Below are 17,789 nucleotides of genomic sequence, written 5' to 3' on the forward strand. Positions count from 1 at the left end.
AGATACACTGCAGTGTATCTCTGTAGCTACTGAAGTGGTCCAAGGGTGAGGTTCTAAGAGCATATACCAGGGTAATGATAGTGTCAGAGAATAGGAGACATAATCAAGAGATGAGAGGAAGGCAAAATTCTCTCTTTTCTGACTCAGATTAATACAGACTGATAACTGCCAACCATAGAATTGCCCCTCTCCCCACACCTGATACACTGCTTCACTGTCATTTCTTCCTTGCTACTTTCTCAATCTTGCCCCCCCCCCTCCTTCCTAATCCTGTTTTACACACTCTTTGGGGCTACTTTCTTTGTCATCCACTAAATCTCTTTTGTTAATTTAGGATAATTTTCTCATCTACCTCAAATTCATTGTAAAACTTAAAACTGCAAAAATATTTTCCTTAGGTTTTCCTCCACATTTGGAATCACTAAAGACAAATATTGAAGACAAGCTTCAATTATATCAAGGACTGAGAATCTCCCACTTAGTGAAATAAATTTCCTGACATTAAAGTCATCAATCCTTCACTCTCCTGGAAAGGAAGAGAATGCTTTAAGGGATAGGGTGAATTTGGTACCCAAAGTCCACCAACACCTCTTTCCTTCACAAGACCCTAGAATTGTGACATCATTGCAGGAAAGAAGGCCCCAATACCATTTTATGGAAGACAAAGCTACAGCTGAGGCACACTGACTGACTGGCAAAGGAAAAAACCCCTTCTCCATTACTGAGAAGGGATCCAACCTCAGGCCTGATGAAGACAACACTGATCTTTCCACCTTGACTTTGGCTGTCTGTTGAATGAGGAACTGTTTCACCCTTTCCCACCTTTATCATTCCACCACTGTTATGAAACTTTACTGTCTTAGCCTCTGAGTTCGCCCTCTAGCCAAGGAAAAGAGACAAGCTTTGTCTCTTTTCCTCTCCCTGTATCTCCATCTCTGTTTGTCTCTCTACCAAGCATTAGACCTTGCTCTGGAACTATCTAATGATACTTCCCTTCAGATTGATCTTTTTCCTCTATCCATTTTATTCATTTCCTTCTCCTCTGTTACCTCTCAGAATCTGAGAGGTGTGCATCACTTTTTTTCAATGGAAAAAAATCATTGCTCCAAACTTCAATGGATCCTTAGAACCCATTGACTTCCATACTTTCATGTAAGGGAGGAAGGAAGGAAAATATATATTTATTAAAATTCTAGTATTTTCCAGAGGCTATGCCACATAAAAGACAAATTTAATATTTTATCCAGAGAAATTCACTGTGGTGTAACTCCTATGAAAATTCCTAGAACACAGTTGAGGAAACTGGAGTAGGAAGAGGTTAACTGACTTATCCAAGAACACAGAGCTAATATGTGATTATACTTCTGGAGAACTCGTTCTTCAAAAAGCCAATAAGATACTGCAGCATATGTAAGAATATACAAGCTATAGTGACATCACAACTTAGTAACATACAATAAAGAGATGACACCACTCAGAAATTCATTATATAATTGATGTGCCATTCCATAAATTTCTACTAATGGCAAAAGAATCTTTGGCCCCTATCTCTCTCTGGGTCTGAGACAGTCTGCTTGTCTATCTGCCTGCCTGTTTCTCCTGTATTCCTACTTTGGCCAGAATTAGGAATAAAGGGAAATTAGTGAAAAGCTCCCACTTTTTTCACCCTTTCCCCTTTGGCAGATCAAACCATAGGAAAAAGATCAGCTGTCTTTCCAAAGACACAAAATAAGAGAAAATGTTGACAGCATAGTCTCTCTATTTACACAGAACAAACAAGTACAAACAACGCTGCTCACTCTCTCCTCAAGTCTCAGGACACAAGATCTATTCCCTTAGTTCCAAAGTCCTTTCTCAATAGGCATAACAGAAATTGAGAAAGGAAAACATTGAGGTAAGAGATGATCCAGGACTGTGGGGGTGGCATGGCTGGTTTCCATTTGGTCCAATCTAACCACAGGCTGAACTGGTGCTTCAGAGCCCAGAGGCTGCACTATAGGAGACATTTAAAGACAGTAGGATTCTCCATATAATATACAAAAAGACATAGATTGTCCCTGGGCTAGCTCAGGAATCAGTGATTCTCAGGAACTCTCACTGTGAGGAGATCCAACTACAGGCCTCCTGCAGTTCTTTACAAGGGTTTCCTTTCATGACAGGTTCAAGGTCATACATTCACTCACACAATCACTGGCCATCTTCATTCTTACACACTTGCAAACCACCTAATGGCTTCTTCTGTCACTTTCACTGGGGAAGGATTTCCCTCCAGGTCAAGGAGCATCAGATTCAGACCAACATCTCTCAGGCCGTGCCCTCTTACTGACCAATCAAAGGAGGGTCACCTTACTTTCTGCCTTCCCTAAGAGAAAACTAGGAAAGTAGGTGTAGGTGCCAGGATGGCTACTCCTAGTCTTGGTTAATGCTTCATAGCTAAGACAATTCTCCAAGACAGAAGTGTCCTTCCTGTAAAGCCACAACCAACAGACAACTGAAGCTTCTTAACATTCAGGTGTGTTTTCACTCTGCTCTCCATTGGAACACTGAAATTTGGACAAACTTACTCTTACCACCCAATGAGTAGGAGGATGACAAAGCACCATGGGAGGCTGTTAATGGAGGTAAAAAGGGTACCTTGTGCGCGCTCCAGCAATCCCAGGTGTCCCATCACTCCACCAGCCCAAAGTGAGTCACAGACAGCTACCTTCTAACCCAAATTGTAGGAAAATTCCCTCAGCCTCTTGGGAGAAGCAAACCAGTCAGCCAGAAGCTCTAGGTCAAAGATAGGAAGCCAAACAGAAAGCAACCCTATTAACTAGCCTGCTAAGGAAGTTTGCCATCCAGGAAGAGCAGGAACAAATTTGAGTTTCATAACTTTCAGGCTCTCAGAATACAAAGCCAATAAGTGGCATTCTACAGCTTGAGATGGAAAATGCAAATACTGCACCAGAGAGAGAGGGAAGGAAGGGGATTAGTTACTGGAGAAAAAAGGGGCTATTTGCAGTGAAAACCAAAGAATTTATTCTTTGGTGCCATGCCCTGTCAGTTTTACCTTCTTAACATCTGCCATCTCTCTCTTATGATGTTGTCACCAACCACTTTGGTGCAGCTTCTCATCATATCATGCCTAGACTAAAGAAATAGCCTTCTTACTGGGCCTCCTGCCTCAACTCTCTCCCTACTCCATTCCATCCTGCATCTAGCTTTCCAAATCATGTTCCAAAAGCTCAAGTCCTACCATGAAATTCCACTACTCAATACATTTCAGGATTTCCAGGATGATTCGGGGCACATCCAGAACCCTTAAGTCTATATCTTCTTTACACATAGGTGTTTGCTTGTTGTTTTGACCATTAGACTGTGAGCTCCCTGACAGCAAAGAGATCATCTTCTACCTTCCTTTACATCTCCAGGGTTTACATGATGTCTGACACATAGTGGGAGGTCAATAAATGTTTAGTGACTCACTGAAACAAGAATACTTTTTGTATCCAAGGACAGGACATAAGTGGAAGGCACCAAATACTATTAAAATTGACAAAGAAGCCAGTTTCGGCAAAAATGCATGGTTTCTTTTTCAAGGGCAGTGAGTCATTGTTATATCAGCAGAGGAGACTTTTCCCTCCTCTTTGCATAGGGGCAAAGAATTTTCTAATATTAGTCCATGAGGTGGTTGCATGATTTCTAAATTTTTAGGAAATCAAGATGTGGCAAAATGATTGTGGTTCCTATTCCAACACACACACGTGATTCCATATCCTCAGAGCTTTCTTTTCCCTCTATCACTTAGAGGACTATAAAGCTGGAGAGACCTTAGAGGCCATCAAGTCCAACCCCATTATTCTATAGGACAGAAAATGGTAGCTGAGACAAGTTAAATGACATCTCCAGGAGAACTCAGCTTGGCAATGGCTAAAGTAGGACTCAGTACCATGTACCTATGACTTCAAATCTAGTCCTCTTCTTTGATTCCCAGCACGCCCTCAGAACATGCCCACTATGCCATGCTATTGTTCTTCAGGGAATATATATTCAGTCCAAGAATTCATACATCAGAAAACATTGGCTCTAATTTCATTGCTTCTCCCAGGTCCTCCCTTAAGGGGATGCCCAAGACAGACAACTCTATCTCATGCCCCAGGATCCCAAGTGCCTTACCCACTTCCTGCTCTCAGCCCACTTTGCAGCTTTCTCTATTGAAATGTCCTCTCCTTGAGACCCAGGACTACTTTGTTCTTCCCTTGTATTTAGATTCCCATAGTTTTTAAACTATGGGCCTTGCACCTAGTTGGGTCTTAATAAATACCTGTTGACTAAATGAATGGCTAACTCACTCACTGAGTTCATCTCCTATCATGCTGAGGTGCTACCCACACACTACCCATTATCAGAATACTTAACTTCCCTTGCTACCTCTTCATCCCTAGGGCTCTCTTATCTGTGTCTCTCAATCCCTTCTATATTGGTCTCTTCCATTATTTCCCTGCTCATGACCAAGAGTCTTTTTCTTCCTTGAGCTATCTCAATCCTCTTTGGCTAAGGGACACATATTCTTCTAACTCTCTCCTCAAATTCCCTAGTTCTCCCTTCCATTCCTTTTCTCCATTCCATTGTCAACTGTCATACTCCCCCATTTCTCCCCCATACTCAGGAACCATTTGCACTGCTCTCACTCCTACACAATAACAAATGACCCTACTTTTCCCCTTTCTAACAAGATTCTGATTAGATTTAGACCTAGAGGGAACATTAAGGACAATTTAGTTAAATTCAATTATATCAAAGATGAAACTGAGGCTTAGACACTTTAAGTGATTTGCCTGGACTCAACAAGTTATTAAGAATGTCTGTGAGGCAGGATTTTAACTGGAGTCATCCTGAGTTCTAAGAAAAGTCCACTACAAGTCAAACATTTGCATTCTGTATTATTTTCTGAAGCATAATTCCGAAGGAGTTCCTTTACTTTGTGTGTTTCTGAATGTATGTGTTTATCTGTCTATGTGCATTTCTAGATTTCTTTCTTTCTGCATTTAAATCTCTCAATCCCTCCTTTTCCCTCTCCTCTTTATCTCCTCCTCAAATGCTTTTTTCCTTGTTTTAATTCCCACTCAGTGATAACTAGTCTTTCCTTTTGCTCCCAATCATCAACATGATGAAAGATTTAGAGGTGAAAAGAGCTCTAGGGGCCCCTGAATCCAACTCCATTATATTGTAATAGAGGGTTAGACACTCAAAATAAATTACCAGAGTCAAACACTTTTTAGGAATGTGGTATAAGACTTGAACTCGGGTTATTCTGACTTCCAAGAGGAGTATACTAGGATATCTAGCAGTTCTGGTCTCCCTCAATCCCTCACTTCCCCTCAATCCACACACTTCCATTTCCTGTGGATGCTTCCCTCTCTCTTCTTCTCATCCTTAATCCCTGATTTCTCCCTAACTATCATTTCTACTCTAAGCTTACTACTAAGTGGACATCCTTTTTTTCTCTCTCTCTGGCACCCACAGGATCACAGAACTGGACATTCATTAGAAACTATCAAATCCAGCCCAATAAATATAGTGAGGAGAAAATTTAGCTGACAGTGGGAATACTTCTCCAGAGAAATGTATCTTGTCAACTGCTGAGGTTGGATTTAAGCCCAATGAGCCAACTCTAAGTAGAAGCTCTAATCACTATGACACCAAGCAGGCTTGCTCTACACTTGCCATGTGTCTCTTCTCTTTGCATTTTTCCCTCACCTATAGACTCTCTTCTCTGAGTTTCCCTCTGAAAGGGTCTCTTTCCTCACTCATCCAATCCTTAGAAGGCAATGTTCTATCTCCCTCCCTCCCTCTCTATTTCCTATTTAACCCTTTATCTCCTTACTGTAAATCCCACCCAATAATAACTGGCCTTTTCTTTTTCCCTTCTCATGATTCATAGATTTCTAGTTAGAAGGTACCCAGTGAGTTTCTCACCCATCTTTTTTTTTAACTCCCCTTTCTCTCAATAACTTATTGCCCTTTTATGTGACAATTTTGCCCCTAATCTTTTTTCTTATGTAATATTTTATTTTTTTCAACTTCATGTAAAAGCAAGTTTGCATTTATTTGGAAACCTGCCCTTCTGACTCAACATCCCCATATGCCCAGCTAACCTTTCCCTTTCACTCAACGTTTCCTCTGGCCTCAGCAAGTCCTTCCCTTTGTCTCTCTCTTTTCTTCACAAGACTCTTGCCTTGCTCTCCCGCACATTCAATAATTCTCCCTTACATTCAGTAAGTGGCCTTTTTCTTTCTTTGCTCCAACCAAAATCGTCATAGAATTAATTAGAACTGGGAAGAACTCTAGGGGTCATTCTGCCCAACCATATCATTTTAAGGCAGACTATAAAAAGGCTTAAACACTTGAAGAGTATTTCCCAGGGTCACACATCTAGTAAGAATGTTTGTGAGGGAGCATTGGACTCAGGTAATGAGGAATCCCAACTTTATAAAAATGGAAAAAGTGCTTTATAAAAATGAAGACTTAGCTGGACCACTTCACAATTTCCCTGGAAAACCCATTCCCAATGGTCACCTCACTCTAGATCTCACTCCTCATTAATCTACTATTCCCTCTAAACCTATAACTCTCCTCCCACTCCTATCCCATGTGGACTTTGTTATCTCTTCCTCTCATCCATTAGATCAGAGATCTGGAGGAACCCTAGAGGCCATGGAGTCCAGGCCAATTCTTTTGCAGAAGAGAAAAGTATGGCTGAGACAAGTTAAGTGCCTCACCTGTGGTGAAATAACTTTCAACTAGCTGAGTTCAGTTAAAAACTCAAAGAGTTCTGACTCCAACCAGAGTACCCTGTCAAATGACACAGAGATACCTCCCATAGAGGGTGTTCAGAAACACTAATACTACCTCTGGTGAGAGGGTTGTGGAGCACGTTTCCAGGCTGCTTTCCTCCTTAGTGCCCACTGACACTCAGGTACCACCTGTTGCTCCAAGAAGCTGGAGCATGAGAAGAAGTCACAAGTTGGTAAAGCCTCTTGGCAAGCTGGCTAACAGCCAGTTTGAGGGTAACCAACAAGCCCCAAACTCATTAATCAGTTAGGGGGTTGCCTACCCCAGGCATGCCTGTCAAAGGGGCAGATGAGAACAATTTGTTCCAATGGCCATGGAGTTGGTAGAAGCAGGTGATGTGGAGCAATCAGAGTTGGGTAATGAAACTTGGAAGGACCCAAGGTCATCCACTGCAATCTGGGTCATCAACAATCATTCTGACAAAAGTCATCTTGCCATTGGACTCTGATGATACTGGGAGAGTGAAGCCAACCTCTTGGCACAACAGCACCACACTTAAACCCAATTTATGCACCAATCAAAAGGAATAACCCCAGATGTTAATTTGGTCCTCTTCAAGTAGAAAGGACAACAACCAACCACGGTACCTCCAATACACAAAACTCTCACTTCCCTTTCTAGCTCTCTCTCCCTTTTGGAAGCATACCTGTCCCTCTCCATCTTCTGCAATCACTGCCCTGCCACATTATCTAGTCAATTTTTCTTCCTTGTTCTCTCTCTCACTTTCTCTGTCTGTCTCTTTCTATCCCTCTATGTCTCTCCCTGTCTCTCACTATAATTCTTTCCCTGGAAATCCATACTTCTGACTCAACATCCCCACATCCCCACCTGTCCTTTCCCTTTCACTCAACCTTTCACTGGCCTGAGCAAGCCCTTCCCTTTGTGTCTCTCTTCTTCTCACAAGTCCTTGGTCTTGCTCTCCCTCACATTCAGTAAGTCACCTTTTTTCTTGCTGTAACCAGCAACAGGACAGAATTAGAGTGGGAAGGAAGGAATTGTTGAGTCAAACTCTATCATTTTAGGGCAGAACAAGAAAGGCTTAGATATTTGAAGTGACTTGCCCAGGGTCACACAGAAGAATGTTTATGAGAAAGCATTTGAACTAAAGTCTTATGGATTCCTAGCAACCATGCTTTATAAACATAGAGCTTTAGTTGTATCCTTTGATAAACTGTCCCTCAATACCATTTGCAGGGGTTCCTTCCCTACATAACACCCTCCTAATTAATCAACTATTCTCTTTAAACCTATTATTCTCCTCCCACTCTAAAATCCCAGGTGGGCTTTCTTTTCTCATCCTCACATCCATAGGATCAGACAGCTAGACCCACTGAGTCCAGGCCCATTGTTTTATAGAAAACTGTGGCTGAGACAAGTTAAGTGTCCCACCTAGACTAAAACAACTTTTCATTAGCTGATTCTAGATCCCAACCCAAGGGAAATCTGACTCCAACCAGAGAACTCTACCAAATGACAATTATCTGCCTCCCAGGGTGAACAAGCTGTTCAGGGAAAACTGGTACCTCTGTACTCTGATGGGTTTGCTCATCCCTTTTCCAGAATGCTTTGCTTGCATGGTGCTCATCTGACATCTAGCTTTCACCTATGCCTCTCAGAAGCTTTAGGATTCCCAGCATCCTTAATCCAGTGAATTGTCTCAGCAGGCTAGCTAAACCAGATGGAGCATAACCAATGGAACTCAAACCCATCAGTACTTTAGGGGAATGTCAACTCCAGGCATGTGAAAACTTCCCCAGGTGGAAGTGGAGGATAAGTGCAAATTGTTTCAACAGTCATAGCAGCAGCAGAATCTGGTATTGTGCATTGTTTCAAGCTTGGTTAAACACTGAAGAAGTGAAGGTCATCCACTGGCTCCAGGGCAATCACCACTGTCTTGATCTTTCTCTTCTTGCAGGAACTCAACAACTCTAGAAACTAGGGTGAAGCAGATGTCTTTGCATAACCATGCCTCCTTTAAATCCAATTTATGAAGGAGTCAAAAGTCATCAGTAATGAAGCTATGGAGTTCAGTCCCATACTTTTACAGAAGAAGAAAGTGACGCTGAGAGAGGCTATATGAATTACCAAGAGAAACACATCTTGTCATTGTGGCTTAGGTTTTTAACACAAATGTCTTGACTCGAAGTTCAACTCTCTTTCCATTATGAGACCCACCTGCCGCCTCCTACTTGTCTCAGTTTTCCTTTACCTAAGAATATCTCTCTCACCTCTGGTCTTCTATTTCAATTATTAATCTTGCTCCATAATGCTCATACTCTCTCTCTCTCTCTCTCTCTCTCTCTCTCTCTCTCTCTCTCTCTCTCTCTCTCTCTCTCTCTCTCTCTCTCTCTCCATCTTCTTTGTTTTTTTCTCTCTTACCCTGCCCTCTCATTCTCTCTATTCTTTTCTCCCTTTATTCCCTCCTTCCTTAGAAGATATTTTACTCTCTCACAGTTGCTTTCCTTCTACCCAAATACTAAATAGCCTTTTCTTCTCTCTCCATCACCAATATAATCATGAATTTGAAAGTGCAAGGATTATTATGAGCCACTGAGTCCATTCCCAACATTTTAGAGCCTGAAGAACCTGAGGTTTAGAAAGTATAAGTGACTTATAGGGTTGCATACCTAAAAGGTTTGTGAATCAGAATTCAAACTCAAATCTTTCTAAATCCTACTCTAAATCTTATACTATCTATAGTATTTGATCTGTCACTTTCTGCCCACAGCCCAGGGAATGGGAGGATAAGACCTGGGTACTTCAGTGACCATACAGGTGGCTGAAGCAGGTGAAATAGAGCATTTAGAACTTGGTCAAACATTGAAGATGTGAAAGTCATCCACGGCATCCCAGGCGATCACCATCCTCTTGTCTTTTCCCTTGCCACTGGACATTGATGACTGGAAGAGAGAGTGAAACTGAAAACTTTCTGCAACATGGCCTCTCCTGAATCCAATTCAGGCACAAGTCAAGACATATAAGTCAAGATATCCCATGATGTCATCAGTCCTTTTTGAGAATGAAGGACATATAACAATCTACCCTGACACCCAACTACCTCCCTACCATCTTCTATTGTCCACTTTAAAAAAAATTGTCCCTCTGTTCCTTCCAGTATCTTTCAACCTCCCACCAAAGTGGTCTCTTCACTTTCTCCCACGGCCTCATTTTCCACCCAAACCAAACTGAAGACTTCACAATGAAATTCTAAATACTAATTTGATCAAAGGACAAATCTGAGAGAGAAACAATATTTATATGAAGGTGAAGGATAATGATGAGACAACGTACCTGAATTTGAGAGATGCATCCAAAGCAGTCTTCAAGACAAAGGTTGACACCTTAAATATACATTAACAAGATTAAAAAGTTAGAATTAATAACATGTATGTTCATTTTTTAAATTAGAAAGTCAACAAAGAAATAATACTAAAAGAAGCCCAAAATTTGAGATTATTAGAGCAGAAAAAGATATACTGCAGGGCAAAAATGATATAATTTATAAATAAAAGTTACTTCTTTGAAAATATTATTAAAATTGATAAGCCACAAGCTAACCTGACTAAAGAGAAGACTTGACAAAATCAGCTGAACCAAACATTCTTTTCCTGGGTGTTTTCTCTCTCTTCCCCTCTCTTTCTCTCTTATCTCTCTTTATCTATCTCTGTTTCTTGTTCTGTGTGTGACTTCCTCTTTCTTTCTTATTCTGTCTCAGTCCAACTCTGACTCTTTGGCTTCTTTTTCTTATCACCTAACCTTTCCATCTTTCCCTTACCCCCAGATCTCCTTTCCTTGGATTTTCTCCCTTTTCTCTGTCCATGCTCCTCCCTTTTCTCTACCCTCCTCAAAAACCTTCTTCTCTATTGCAGTCTCTTTCACTCCACCCCATCCATACCAAGTGGTATTTCCTTTTTTTCTGTATCATGATCAGAGGATGATAGATTTATAGTTTCAAGAGACCTCCATGATGATCACTGAGCCCAACTTTATTATTTTAGAGTGAAAGGAACTGAGGTTGAGAGGAGTTTAAATGAGTTATGTGCAGGGTAGCACAGCCTAGTTTGTGAGTCAAGATTGGCATTCAGAGCCTACTGACTTCTATTAGAGGTCCCTTCAGAGACCTAGCTGCCTCATTCTATAATCCTCAATTCCCTCCCTTAAAGGCAGAGGTCCTTTTACTCTGGCTCTCTTCCCTCCTCAAAGCTTTTCCCCTTTAACTCTCAGTCTCCTCTAACCCCTCTAATTACTCATGGAGGTTCTCCCTTCTCTTTCAGTTACTCATAGCATCATAGAGTTGGGACGAATCCAAGAGGTTGTCAAATTCCATCATTTTATACTGGAAGAAGTTGAGGCTGAGAGAGGTCAAAAGATTTGTCCAAGGTCACACAGATGTACATGACTGAGGCAGGATGTGAACTCAAGTAGTTCTTCAAGTTGATAGAATACGGCCCAACCCACCATGACAGGAACTTTCCATCCCTAGTGGTGCCTTCCCTTCCATTAATTTCTCCCTCTCTTTTCCCTCAGTGATCCCTTACTTTTGTCTCTCTTCTCCCTCTCCAGTGGTCCATAGGACTAACATTTTCTATCTACAGAAGAGAAAAGTGAGGCTGTGAGTAGTTGAGAGATCTGGAGAAGGACAGATTACCAGTGGTTCTAAAAACTAGGCAAAAGGGAAATGGTGGCTTCTCCTTCACCAAAGGGACACTTACAAGCAGACTGGATGATCGTGTGTTAGAGATATCATAGAGGTTGTTCTAAGTCTGTGCGGCTTAACCCAGAGGCCATACAAGGTCCTTTCTAATTCAGGTATGCTAGGATTCCAAAAATAGACTACTCTGGGGGTAATGGGCAGAGGGAAAGGCCCTTGCAACAGATTCCTTGTCTCAGGTATCTCTCCTCTCCAATCTGACCACCCAAAGAAGGTTATTCCTAAAGCATGGGATTGGCCATACAGTTCCTCTGCTGTTGATATGACAGGCAAGTTCTTTCTGTTGGGCATTTCAGTCCCTTCACAACCTGACTACAACCTACCTTTCCAAAACTTATTATTCATGTCCCCTGTTCCCATAATGTGTGGCCAAACCAAAGTGGCCTTCTCATACTTCCTTCTGCATCACCTGTCTCCTGCCCTTTACCAAGATTGTTGCCCACCCCTGGAATGCACACTTTGGAATCCACAGATTCTTTGAGGCTAAGGTCATCCTCTATCTTCTTCATTAGGTCTTCCCTGGGGTTCCCCAAAAGCTGCTCATATCCCCCCCACCATTACCTTGTATTTTTTTGTATATAATTTATATTCATTATATGTCTGCATGTTATCTCCTCCCATAGCATGTAACCTTCTGGGGAAAGGGACTGTTTTGTTTCTGTTTCTACATGCCCATCACTTAAAATTGGGCTAACATATACCAATAATTCGACAAAGATTCCGTCAGTACCTCCTATGAGTTAGGCCCCTTGCTAGGCCCTTGGGATACAAAGAAAAATGAAAAAACATCCCTTCCCTCAAGGAGCTTATATCCTAAAGGGAGAGAATAAGAGGCACTTAATAAAAACCTGGTGACTGGTTAGTTACATCAAAGCACTAAGGGATCTACTCCCCCAAATTCACTGTGTGACCTTAAACAAATCCACTATCCATTACAGACTTCTGCCCCTTCCTCTGTAAAATGAGGGGCTTTGAGCTCAGGACCCAAGGAAGAAGGACCAAACCACCTTTGATTAGACTAGGAAACTATCAAAACCATGAGCTGGGCCTACTCTGCTACTATCTAAGGCAAACATCTGCCTTCCTGGTTACTTTCCCCTTCCCATTTTTATCTCCCTAGGCATTGCCCTCACACTGTTCCTTTCTTTTACATCCCAAGCAGATCTGAAATTAAGAACCTTAGCAGTCCATTTTGTCAGCATTAGGAGCAAAGCATATTCATTAGGCAGGAGTAAATCAGGCCTTTAGAAGACAAAATATTGTGACAGAGCTACTTGGGAGTATGGGCCTTGTCTGTTCTGCCAAACTGGGCTAGGAATAAAGATCATGGTGAATGGAAGAGAAAAGTGGAGTTTTCCAATGAGAGGCAGTGTGGAGGAGTGGAAAAGAAATGGATTCAGAGTCAAGACTTAGGAGCAAATACTTTGTGGGTGACCCTAGGCAAATCAATAAACTTCTCTCTGGGTCTCATTTTATTCTTCTACAGAATGAGGAGGTGTGGTATGGTAGTCAGAAAGAGCCAGTGATGTCTTGGGATGCATTAAGACAGGGACGGGACTGTGTCAAGGACTAGGAAGAAATTATATTGTAATGCATTGCCCTTGACCTCTTCTACTATATACAATAGTACAACATATTAGAGTCCTGCCATATCTTGTCCTAGATCAACGGAGATAATCATTGTAAAGCACTTAGCATATTGCCTATCATATTCTATGCTCTATACAAATGACAGTTGTTATTATTGTCATCTGGAATACTGAACTCAGTTCAGAGAATCACAGTTTAAGACATATTTATGAATTAAATAAAGGATGGCTAGAGGACACAGCTGAGTTTTCACCTAATGCTCCTCAATTTTTCAAAAGTGATAAAACATAGAAAAGATCCGTGCTGGAGAAGCTGTGGAAAAACAGGCACACTAATATACCATTAGTGGAGTTGTGAATTGGTTTGACTGTTGTGGAAAATAATTTGGAGGTATGCCATAAAAATCACTAAACTGCTCATAATTTTTGACCTAGCAATTTCACTGCTTCGGATATGCACCAAGGACCTCAGAAACATAAAGAAAGGCACCACAATGTAGCAAAAAAAAGTCAGGCAACACTTTTTCTGGTTGTATAAACAAATGGTAATAAAATAAGTGGTTATAATTTTTTTAAATGGCTCAGAGAATTATGGGATGAGAATATAACGAAATACTCTTGACGAATAAGAAACGACATAAGTCAAGGTACACCAACACCTACCAATCCATATACCTCTTCTCCCATTTATAGAATATTTTTTTAATAACTGTCGTCTACAGATGCATTGGAGGCAGTTTTTATAAAGATATTTGTAATGAACAGGCAAGGTTTCTTCAACAAAGAATCCACAGTGACTACATTGGTACCATCACATTGTGGACTGAAACATATGGAATACTATATCTCACCAGTATTATTATTTATGTAATATAATTGAGCAAAACACTGCCTGAAAGATTCTCTTCAACCAAGTGTTTCTCATCCACATATGAAAGGTATGAAAGATTCTTTGCAAGGCGTAACAACAGAGGTAACCTTGTTCAACAACTCTCAAATGATAAAATTTTGAGAGGCACAAACAGAGAGAGAGGTATATTCTCCAAAGACACTCACCTCTTAACGGGAGATCCTACACAGGCTCCAAAATGAGGAGGAATTCTCTAGAAATGAAGAGGTTTTCTGCTCTCTTGGAATCTGACATTTTGCAGACTGCACTGGAACACTTCTGCAAGTGATAGAAGAGATCATTAAGTTAAAAAAAACACGTTTGAACTCACTATTCATGAAGGAAAACCCAAGTGGATGAAGAATGTCTATTATCAAGATTTTGCTATACAGCTGGATGGTCAACCAATAGAGTTCATCCATTGGTGTGTGTGTGTGTGTGTGTGTGTGTGTGTGCACATGCACACATGAAGGGTATCCAAAAGGAGGCAAAGGACAGTGCCATTATAGCTCGGACATTTTTTAAAAGAATGAGTATTAAGGTGCTAGATAAAAAAACATGTTTTTAAAAGGATTACCAAATTGAAGGGTTTCAGTTATAACAAATCCTGAAGATATTAAAGACGTATTCAAAAGTTGACTCTAATGAGCAAAGTGTTCATGGACCAGACTTATAGATCTATTTCTAATATTTCACAGGATTGATTTCTGAATCCTTAAATTGGATTGGACTTAAATTTTGTTGAACTTAAAAATTAAGCCTCTATTATTATCTGCAGCCTGAAAGCTTGCAAACTATTTGTAAAGGTCCTTTGAAGTGTCAAAGATCTACACTTAACATATGAATAGGTTTGGGCCAGCATTCCAGGAAGAAGAAGGTTTGACTCAAGTCAGGAAGGACTTTCAGATGAGCTTCTTTCCTGGGCACCTGGCTATACAATTGTGTATACACTCATTCCTTCATCTTGTAATTGGACCTAATATTATGTTAATACTTTTGTTGTTTCACTTGTATGATTGGTATCCCCAAAACCCCTAGTCCTGAAAACCTATAATAAGTCAGTGCAGCATGGTCAGAGCTCTCTGACTCTCTCTTGGTGCTGACCTGCTGACACTCTGAAGTTCCTTCTCTGTGTTCCTTGTCTGTTTGTTCAATCTATGTCTCTCTCTCTACTTCTTAACCTTTACCCATTGCCCCTCAGTCTTTAGATCCACTCCACAGGAGATAAAACCCACATGAGAGCTTTTTGTAGGTGCTGGTACTCTACACAATTTACATATCAGCAAGACTACTCCTTATTTGTAAAAAAATTCTTAGCACAAGTGGATGGCATATAGTAGGCGTTATTCCCTTATATATTCTCATATAGTAAGTGCTTATTCTCTTACCTTCCCCTCTACTCCCCTCCCCTTCCTCCTTGTCTGAATGTATATAATTAGTTCCTTTTGGGAACAAGATAACCTTCATGGAGGCAAATAACAATGCATCACACAACACTGAAAACTAGTATTTGAAAAAAATTTAATCTTTTTCAAATATATAGAATAAATGTACAGATAAATTATGGAACTTTGGCAAATGTTTGCCTTCATCATACTTAGAGGGCCTGTTGTTTTTATTGTTACAGTTTTAAAGTCCGGGGACACGTACAAAACACAAACACATGCACACATACACAAACACACACAAAGCAATTTCATTACCAAAATCATCGTTTATAGACAATGAGAAGCCCAGATTTGTCATATACCGCCTTACTGGTCTACATCTGCTAGAATATAGACAGGGAGGCCAGGATGGTGCCTCCCATTCAGACAGAGGGCTTGTAGGTAGGAAAATGATCTTGATTTTTCATGGTACTAAATGAATGTTTATCAACTATTTCTTGATTGATTAATATCAAAATACACCAAGAACTACTGAATCCTCTCTTTTGTTTTTTTAAACATTATTTTTTTATTTGGTCAATTTCAAACATTATTCCTCGCTTACAAACATCATTTTGTATTCCTTCCTCCCCTCCCCCCCCACCCCTCCCATAGCCGAAGCTCAATTCCACTGTGTATTACATGTGTCCTTGATCAGAACCCTTTTCCATATTGTTTGTATTTGCTTTAGGATGTTCATTTAGAGTCTACATCCCCAATCATATTCCCCTCAACCCATGTCATCAAGCAGTTGTTTTTCTTTGATGTTTTCACTCTCACAGTTTTTCCTCTGAATGTGGATAGTGTTCTTTCTCATGGATCCCTCTGCGTTTTTCAGGATCACTGCATTGCCACTAATGGAGAAGTCCATTACCTTCGATTGTACCACAGTGTATCAGCCTCTGTGTACTTTGTTCTCCTGGTTCTGCTCCTTTCACTCTGCATCACTTCCTGGAGGTTGTTCCAGTCCCCATGGAATTCCTCCACTTTATTATTCCTTTGAGCACAATAGAATCCCATCACCAACATATATCTGTAAAAATAGACTCGAATCCAGGACTTCAATCCCCAGAAGCCCTTGCTCCACTTCCCCAGAATGCCCTCTAATCTCACTGAATTCTCAGCTGGGACAAGAGCAAAATTTAATTTAAAGGGTCTTCCCCATAGACGGGGGGTGCACTTTACTTCCTGTCTCTGCTGGCAAACAGACGTGTCTCATGATGTGAGTGAAATTTTGGGTGGGCCTCATGGCCCACTTGCCATGTGCTTTTTCTTACTTGTATATTCTTAAATTCTCAATCTTTAATAAACCTCTAAAATACGATACTCCTTGCAGAGAGAAACTAATTTCTACCTGCCTCAGTCTTCCCTAATTTTAACTATTACATATCACAATTTGTTCATCCATTCCCCAATTGAAGGGTATCCCCTCATTTTCCAAATTTTTGCCACCACAAAGAGTGCAGCTATGAATATTCTTGTACATGTATTTTTCCTTATTATCTCTTTGGGGTACAATCCCAGCGGTGCTATGGCTTGATCAAGGGGCAGACAATCTTTTATCGCCCTTTGGGCATAATTCCATATTGCACTCCAGAATGGTTGGATCAGTTCACAACTCCACCAGCAATGAATTAATGTCCCAACTTTGCCATATCACCTCCAGCACTCATCACATTCCGTTGCTGTCATGTTAGCCAATTTGCTAGGTGTGAGGTGAGTTGTTTTAATTTGCATCTCTCTGATCATAAGAGATTTAGAACACTTTTTCATGTGCTTATTAATAGTCTTGACTTCTTTAACTGAAAATTGCCTATCCATGTCCCTTGCCATTTATCAGTTGGAGAATGGCTTGATTTTTTGTACAATTGATTTAGCTCCTTGTAAATTTAATTAGACGTTTGTCAGAGGTTTTTGTTATGAATATTGTTTCCCAGTTTGTTATTTCCCTTCTGATTTTGGTTACATTGGTTTTGTTTGGACAAAACCTTTTTAATTTGATGTAGTCAAAATTATTTATTTTACATTTTGTGACTCTTTCTAAATCTTGCTTGGTTTTATGATATTTCCCTTCCCAGAGGTCTGACATGTATACTATTCTGTATTCATATAATTTACTTATCGTTTCCTTCTTATGTTCAAGTCATTCACCCATTCTGAATTTATCTTGGGGTAGGGTGTGAGGTGTTGATCCAAGTCTAATCTCTCCCACACTGTCTTCCAATTTTCCCGGGAGTTTTTATCAAATAATGATTTTTTTTTTCCAAAAGCTGGGATCTTTGGGCTTGTCATAGACTGTCTTGCTGAGGTCACTTACCCCAAGTCTATTCCACTGA

General features: G+C 40.6%; 1 long non-coding RNA gene across 2 annotated transcripts in view; it reads right to left on the minus strand.

The window, feature by feature from the left end:
* Nucleotides 1–228: 228 nt before the first annotated feature.
* The window catches only part of LOC103103093 (uncharacterized), a 107,735-nt gene continuing 90,174 nt past the window's right edge, over nt 229–17,789 (minus strand). For both annotated transcript variants that reach the window (XR_008914673.1, XR_008914674.1), the window contains 3 exons: nt 14,194–14,305; nt 10,129–10,178; nt 229–9,737 (listed from right to left, as the gene is read on the minus strand). This is a non-coding gene — a long non-coding RNA (uncharacterized LOC103103093). The remainder of the gene's footprint in view (nt 9,738–10,128; nt 10,179–14,193; nt 14,306–17,789) is intronic.

Source organism: Monodelphis domestica, chromosome X, assembly GCF_027887165.1.
Source record: "Monodelphis domestica isolate mMonDom1 chromosome X, mMonDom1.pri, whole genome shotgun sequence".
NCBI classification, from domain to species: domain Eukaryota; kingdom Metazoa; phylum Chordata; class Mammalia; order Didelphimorphia; family Didelphidae; genus Monodelphis; species Monodelphis domestica.